Raw genomic sequence first — 8,346 nt, forward strand, 5'->3', positions numbered from 1 at the left:
AATAGTCGATGGGTGTGGTCTTGTGCCAGGGTGCCACCTCTGAAATATCTTGACTGCCTTTTTCTCTTTGCCCCCTGCAGCACCTAGGGCAAGGACCATGTCCGCTTTCTGTTCGTTGGAGTAGGGCATTGTTTGTCCCTCAGATCGTTCAACAAAGAATGTCGGCACAGTGATAGCTCACAGCGTTTCTTCCTTTCTTATTGATTTAATAATCTCGCGCTCGTGGTTCAAGGTAAGCCGTGAGCAGATATCTTCCGCTTCCCGTGTTTTGTGTCGCTTCACGCCCAAAAAACAAAGAATCGAGAGATAAAGCGCCGCAGTGACCTCGCTGGTGTCCCCGCACCCGTGACAGATAACAGCATAGGCGGAACGGACGGCATCAATGCTTGTTCGTCAAACGGCCGTGAGAAAGCGCTGCAATCAAGCGCTCTTTTCGCGCGATGGAAACTGATTACGTCGTAGTTTCGGAACTGCGGGCCCTTTCTGCTGGCCAGGGAAAAAAAGTCTAGTATGAGCTAGAGAGTTGCAACACACCGCATTCGCTTTCTCATGTCAACGCCCACAACTTCACAGTTGACATCTCCGGTGTGATCCTCCTAATTAAAAAGTTAGAAAATTAAATTAATTAATCAGTTAATTGCGCGACAAAAAATACTATTAAATGCTCCAGGTCACTGCGTAACACTATGCACTTGGTTTCATTCTTCTGCGATGATTCATTATTTTTTAAAGGTGGGGCCAATCTTAAATGGAACACCCTGTATAGATACAACGTGGATCCATACAATGTTCCGATGCCATAAACGACTGGCTGCTGAGGCACATAGAGCATCGACCCATTTCTTCTGTTTGTGAGAAACATTTACAACCAACAAGTGATCCTCTTTTCGCTTCGCACACCACAATTAGCATGCACATCGAGCACCAGAGCTATACTTCGATACGAACTGAAACCTTACATTCTTACACACACCGTGCATATACGCGCGAATAAACTTCCGAAACACACACCTTACACAAATACAACCACTTTTAATCATTCCGAGCGACAAAACACGCACGTCACGCACGGGCAATGTCACGTGACCCTTCGCAAATGTAACCCTTTTCCGGGCCCCGCAAACCAAGGTGGCCAGAACTCCGTTTGTTTGCACGTCAGGGTTGCTCGGATGGTTCGAAGTAAAGGTTTTTAATAAGTTGTACCAACAGTCGCCAGGGGAACGCTACATACCGTTCGCGTACTTGAACCTCGTACACGACCGAACGAACGGTGCTCGAATTCAGAATGCGCTCAGGAAGAGGAGGAGGAGGAGGAAACAGAGATCGTCGGAGCGGCAAATTTAATTTAGAAAACGGAAGGGTTCTCTCCCACTCTTCCCCTCATATATCCAACCTGATAAGAGTGAGCGTACATGAATGGTTAGGTTTGTTTGCGAATAAATAGAGCTGATTGTGGTTCGCTAAGCACATGACGGTTACTAATGAAGGTGGACTGAACGAAGAAGTGCTTTCTTCCACGGTAAGTCTCACGTGAGTTTATTTGTGCCTCGCACTTGTGACTTGGTTCAAAGAACGCACCTGATTTCTATGATTTTCTCATGGTACTTGTATGTACTGTTCCCCGTGGCGACACTGTCACAGTGACATCGTGATGTCACAGTAAACAGACTGTAAAAAAAAAAAAATCGAATTTTGCGCACAAGCGACTGCTAAAGCTGTTGCCGGATATGTGCCGTAAAGTAGTTAATGCAAAAAAATTCTTCGGAGTGCACACTGCACAGCTCCCATAAGCGAAAACAGAGCCACTTACATAAAATGGGGGGAGGGATATATTTATTAGACCAAAGGAAAACAAAAAGGGCGGAAAGGTCAGACAAACGGGACGTCGGCTTGCTATTCCGCAAAGAAAAAAAGAAAGATAAACGAGAGAAGAATAAAATAAAATATAAAATAAATGAAAGAAGAATAAAACAAATGAAATGAAAAGAAAATAATTCAGAAATAAAGGATAAATGGACATTAAGCTGCGAAAACCCAGTCCGGAACTGTGCAGTGTGTACTCCAAACGGACTCTGTGCAGCATTTAGGGCGCATATGCCGGCAACAGAGTTAGCAGTCACTTTTGCAGTAAAATTACGGATATCTTCCTTACAGTGTAGGTAGAGCGGGTGGTCGTGGACAGATGAACCGAATCCCGCTGCGGCCAGTTTGCCACCTTTGCTAGAGTGAGATGGACGGAAGTATATTGTCGGGTGTGTGCAAGTCGGCAGGTGAGGACGCTCGTGTGGGAAAGTCAGCGCACAAGCTGACGGCCGACACCGACTATGTGGAAAGGAAAGGGAAATGCATCGGAGGGTCGAAATTGCGTTGGGTGTGAAGTGTGACGGATCGCTCAGTGAGGGGGCTAAAGCCTGAGATGAATCAAATGCCAAGGAATGCTGAAACACGGCACGAAAGAACAAACGTGTTTACCAAAGCAGAACTTTCTCAATCTTTACCGTTTCATCGACCGGAACAGTTTACTGACGTAATACACCTCTCCCTGTTTGTCAACAAATAACGTGTTAGTGTTCGACAGCGCCACCAATTTGGTAGAGTTGAACTACGCTCGAAGCTAGGGGCGAACTATGTCGCGCCCGAAAGCCACGGTCTTGAGGGTATTGTCCCTGAGGGTATTGTCCCCCCACGGTATTGAGGGTATTGTATTGAGGGTATGGTCCCTGAAAGAGATGCGACCTTGGGTCCGACTTTTCTTTCAATAGGAGGCAGTGAACAAGTGCCCTTTCGTTCAAGTCACCTTCCGATTTGTTTCGGTTTCAGTCTGTCTACCAACGTCATGATGACATTTCCCGGGTAGAGGTCTATTGCGCATAGCGTCGAAAGCTGCAAATGCGTCGGCGCACATTACCTGACCACATCGGTTTAAAAATACATAATGGCTTCCTCGAACATGGAAATAAGGCGTGTCGTCCCTCACCCCCCAGCGACAAGTGAGCACGAGGATTTGAAGAGAGCGTTACACCCGAATTCAGAAACGCTCCTCAAAGTACCCCTCAAGGATTCCTCGAAGACGACACCTTGTACGTCGAGGCGTTCTCTCATATTTTTGCATTTGCTCTCGCAAGAGCTTCGTCTTCTTCGCTCCTTATAGCATTTCATATCCTATTGCACCGGACGTGTGAAGCAACCCCTACAAGTGACCCATTTACTGTAATTAATCGCATACTCTTTGAGGAATTACTTCCAAGATTACCTTCGACATCATGCAGTTGTACCGTTAACTTGTTACTTTTGCAAGTAATTTTTAATGAGCTACCTTTAGATTTATTTTGCATGCGATTTGGGATTCATAGCGTCATACGTGGCGCCACCTACCAGTGCAATCGAAGCTTATTCACGTTGGCGCGTTGCGCCATCTATGGGACAAGGAAGACGCGGTGCAGTATTTCTTCCCTTTTAATGCGAACCGGCCTTTTTTTTTGCGTCGGTGAACCACCTTACGCACCTAACGTGCAATTCAATCAACCTCAAATCTGACTATTATCTGACTAATCTGGCTATTGTCATCATCCAAATATACAGGGTGTTTAATGAAAAATGCACTTGCCGCCTGCAAATGCACTTGTAAGTGCCGAAATCCCCGCAGTACACAATTTAGGTACAGAACAGATGCTACAACTTTTGATCACTGGAGGAAAATTATTAGCGTCGCATTATCCCCCAGGACCGATGTTTTCAGTGTAACGGGACACTCATTAGAAAATCGCTTCAGAGTTTGAGTTTAATTTGGAATTTTCTGGCGCAAAGATAAAATCGCTTGAAAGCGTCACCCCGTGAAAAACAGGGAACAAAAATGGCACGTCATCTCCGCACCGTCGCGCGCCTCCGTTAACGTGTCGTGACGTTTAATTTGGAGCCTGTCATTTCGTAACGTTTACCGGAAGAATTAAAAACGCAAATTGCTTCGCTCTTACAGCGGTATTAAGGTGGCGCCACTCTTGCGACTTCCCTTTCCTGTCTATCCAATAACCGGGTTTCCAAAGAGAATTTAATGGGGATTAGCGACAGGTGAAAAGTATTTTTGGGTGCTTTAATCTCTCGAACCGGGCTTTCGGAGTTCACACGCGAATTGCGCAGGATTATATTCAGAGAGGCGAGCAGCGCGCGGGGATTTTGGCGCAAAATAACTTGTTGACCTTCGAATTTTCTCTCTTCTTTTCCTCTTACTTTTTTTTTTTGTGTGTGTGTGTGTGTGTGTAAGAGCTGCTCGAACTGCCGAGACCTGAGAATACATTTGATCTGGAATGCTGGGTTGAAAAAAAAAAATGTATACGCAGAATTCTTTCTGCTGTCCCGTATAGTATGCGATTCTAGAGAGTAGACAGCGTTAGTAGAGCATTGATAACGTGGCTTCCCACGTACAGCTCGAAGCAGAGTTAACTTGAACGCGCCTCCGACATGCGGAGCGGGAAGAGAGCCACCCTGGCGGCGCTTACGAGAAATAAAGGAAAAGAGTGTTTCGACACTGTCCTAGTTGTGTTGCGAGGGTGTCCGCCTAGCCATGAGCTGTTGACTCGGCATCGCATTACCGTCAGCCGTTGTTATCATCGCGACGTTTGTTTTGGTTTTGCGGCGATTATGTAGAGCTGTATGCTGGCCGATATCAGAAGGATGCAAATGGTAATGCAATGCCGAGTCAACAGCTCATGGCAAGGCGGACACCCCCGCAGCACAAGTGGGACAGTCGAAACACTCTTCCCCTTCTATCTGCCTAAGTGCCGCCAGGGTGACTCTCTTCCATTGTTGTTTGGATTTAATCCACGTGTATTTTATCCGGTGGATTTTTTTGGATTTTGTCCACATCATTTAATCCGAATTTTTTAGAGATGTTGTCCAGATGCGATGTGAAAGACAATCTAAGGCCACGACTAAGGCCACGTTATCATTAACTGTCCACTAAAAAAAAAAAAAAAAAACTTCTGTCGCAAAAGACAATTACGTGCGTGGAGCAGATACCTCCCCTATACCGTGTTGCCGGTCGTTTTCTGTGGCGTTGCTCGCAGTCCGGAGACTATTTGAACAGGGGAGAGTGGACTTGTAGTGGATGAAATAAGTGATGTACTGCACACAGGCTACGGGCCTCGGCCCCTTCATTCAGTCGGCGCCGTCTTGCACGCAATGCTTCTACCTTCTTCATTTTGCATTGCGATGCTTCCCGAGTTGCGCACGTAACAAATCCGAAGAGTTCGCTTCGCAGTCATCAGGCTTCATTAGATCAACGCAATAACATCACGTCTGCCCGGTTGCTTCCCCTGTGTACATTACGCCAGTGCAGTGAAAGCACGCTTTACAGAAGACCGCCACGAACAGACTGGCAGACGGACACGTGCATCGCATGGCTTCACTCCCTATTCGTAGCATGCATTCTGCATCAATAGCGTTTCGAAATCTCTATTCGCTCTCAGAACGACTTCTGCTGCGAACATTCTCGTCAATATAGTAAAAGGGCAACGAAATGACCCTTTTTTTCGTAACTTTTTGCTTCGTGGCTGCGGCGTTATGTGCAACAAATGGCATTAGCTCTTGCGAAGGAACGACGACTGCGGCTGATCCACAAAGCTTCTAGAAAACCCTCCACACCTTCAAAGAGTGTGTAAGTGAACGAGGGAAGCCGACGTCGCTTCGTCGCGCTCGCGTGACCGGCGCCGTGGCAGTAGCAGACGAGTTTCCGGTAGCCAATGATAGCTTACAGCTGCTCTCCACGCAGGTGTCACGCCACGGAGGGTATGCTGACGTCACGTGAAAAGATCAGGCCGGGCCGATGGCTGGTTTCTCGAGGCGTTTGGGGGAATTTTGTTGCGCAATGACAGCACATCGCACAACGAGTCGTCTTAAATGTCCCGTTCCTTCCTCCTTTAAAGGGGGAACAATATGTACACGTTGCAGACTGCCAGGTTTTCCCGCAGAACCTACGATGAATTTCGGTATTTTCCCAGACGCAAGCGTCCGTGAAAGACCGGAACTTGAACAACAACATTGTGCAACCATGCTATATGTCAACATGTTTCGAGGAACGTCCGTCCAAAGACGAAATAGGCAACCCAGAGAAAAAAAAGACTAACGCATAGAAGCCGGATAAATCTCCCACCGAAATGATTACAAAAAATAAACCCTATAGAACGTAAAGCCTCACTGATTCCATCCGTGCATTTCGACGTTCTGCGCGTTGGAAGTATATCTTTCCCTCCTATTATACTAGCCCAAAATCACACAAACACATATTATCTGCCTTCCAGCTGAACACATGTCCACCTACGTACGACGGCGCCCCGATAGATTTAGACGTTGGCATGCGAAACGCGTCGCCTGTCCCGGCGCTACCTCTCGCTTCACCGAACTCGTTATATCGAAGAGTCGGAGCGTTGCACGTGGCCGTCCAAACGTAGCGCGAAAACGTGGCGAAAAGATCGTTATGCTCTGTTAGGACGCGTTTTTGGAAACCCCTTGGGCATTTTTTGCTTGCCAACGATATCTCGTGCGTTGGTAATGTGCTCTGAGAATGCCGAAACGCGGGAAAGTACGTGTATTGATACCAGGGATGGTTGTCGGGCGGTCGAAATGGCAGGACCGTTTATTATGCCTCATTATCGAACACGCTTTTTGGGTCGAACGGGAAAGTGATATTTCGAGAGTGTCGGACGAGATTGGAATGCTGTTTACAGGGTAAACTACAAACTCGGTTTGAAGGACATGTGGCGCCTAGGGGACTTGTTCGAATGCGCCGTTGGATGCGAGGCCTTTGCACGTTCACTCAACCCTATACGAAAACGTTGCCAAACGCTGCAAATGGCTCGACTCTTCGCTTACATTCTGAACACTATCAATTAGTGAGCGGGTCAATTAGCGGGTCTGTCTCCATCGGAGAGGTCTCCGAGTCCTGGGCGTAGAATTTACTTTGGAAACTTTTAGTTTAATTAACAAGATTTATTTTGTTAACCAGTAACCAGTCTAATTATTAACCAATTAATTGTAATTAATTGTCTAATTAATTGTAACCAGTCTAATTATTAATTAACAAGATTCATTTTGTTAATTAATAATTAGACTGGTTACATTAATATAATTATTTTAACCCTGCTCCAAACCGTATCGTCAAAATGAAAAGCCACAAACTATCCGAAAGACGTCAAAAATTGCGCAGTACTATGGTCATATTTGACTAAATCGTCATGCCCAGAATATGTCTTTGTGCCGATAAATGTCCCTAATACAGCTTGAAGTTTGTGCGTTCATATGCGTACTGCTGACGCAAAACGTTACATAACGCACATGACGTTTGCAGCAAAGCTCAACACATATTGTATTGAATGTTCCTCGTTACGCACTGTACATACAAGAAAGCATCCTGCACATATTTTTCACACGTTGTGTGCTGTTCTTCAACGGAGGTTCCGTCGTATAGCATATGTGTGTTTTTTCATAAGTACATTGTGCAATAAACACTTCTGTGCAGTAACAAAAATAAATAAACACTTTCTTCCGCATGGTGACCCAAGTTCATACCACCTGTGCTGTCTGCGTGTCTTCTCGAAGTTTTACCTCAGATGCTCCAAGGCAAAGGCAACCCACGAGGCATCACCTCAACCCCTCGAGCAGCAGGTCACTGTATCGGAAGGCAGACTTGCCGGCACAGAGACGTAACGAACCAAGAGGAATTCCTTAATAATTACATCAATCCTTTGAACTTCATCTCACAACCCCTATGGCGCTGGACTTTAGACATCGCCACTTGGATATGTCCATTGTTCTTTCTCGTTCCAGCTGTCAGTAGTGACCACATGAACGCTTTCACCATTTTACCCCTGTCCAAGAACTTTTACTTACCTTTACGATGGGTCGGTGAACTCTGCAAGTACAGACGCATGTCTTCCATGTTTGCGTCCAACGGAAGAACAGCACATACGTCTACACCCGCGACAGCACTGCACTAAAGAACACAATTTCAAAACAGGAAAGCAGCGAAACAACGACGCAAGCGTATGCGCTGGACGTTTATACAAAATAGTTTTGTTACGAACGAAAACGAACGCTTCGTGTTCGTCCGGCAACTCAGCACGCTAACCACGCTAACAGATTCAAAATGGCTGCCGCGCGCCAAAGAAGCAGACAGTTCCGGAACCGCTTCGCGACGCACAAGCACGATGTACCGCTCAGCTCACTTTTATAATTACGTTTTTGGTAGTCAATTCGTAAATTACTTGTGAGTTTGTACGTCGAGTGTGAAATCGCGCACACATCCACCGAGCACCTTACCTGTCGTCTGCATTGTACCAGATTGACGCGCGA

The 8,346-nt window shown here is 46.3% G+C and overlaps 1 protein-coding gene across 3 annotated transcripts in view; it reads right to left on the bottom strand.

Moving 5' to 3' along the window:
* The window catches only part of LOC135391009 (uncharacterized), a 244,285-nt gene extending 236,151 nt beyond the window's left edge, over window positions 1-8,134 (bottom strand). For all 3 annotated transcript variants that reach the window (XM_064621065.1, XM_064621064.1, XM_064621063.1), the window contains exon 1: window positions 7,885-8,134. The gene's annotated coding sequence lies outside the window, so the exon portion shown is untranslated. The remainder of the gene's footprint in view (window positions 1-7,884) is intronic.
* Window positions 8,135-8,346: the final 212 nt, after the last annotated feature.

Source organism: Ornithodoros turicata, chromosome 4 (assembly GCF_037126465.1).
Source record: "Ornithodoros turicata isolate Travis chromosome 4, ASM3712646v1, whole genome shotgun sequence".
Classification (NCBI taxonomy): Eukaryota; Metazoa; Arthropoda; class Arachnida; order Ixodida; family Argasidae; genus Ornithodoros; species Ornithodoros turicata.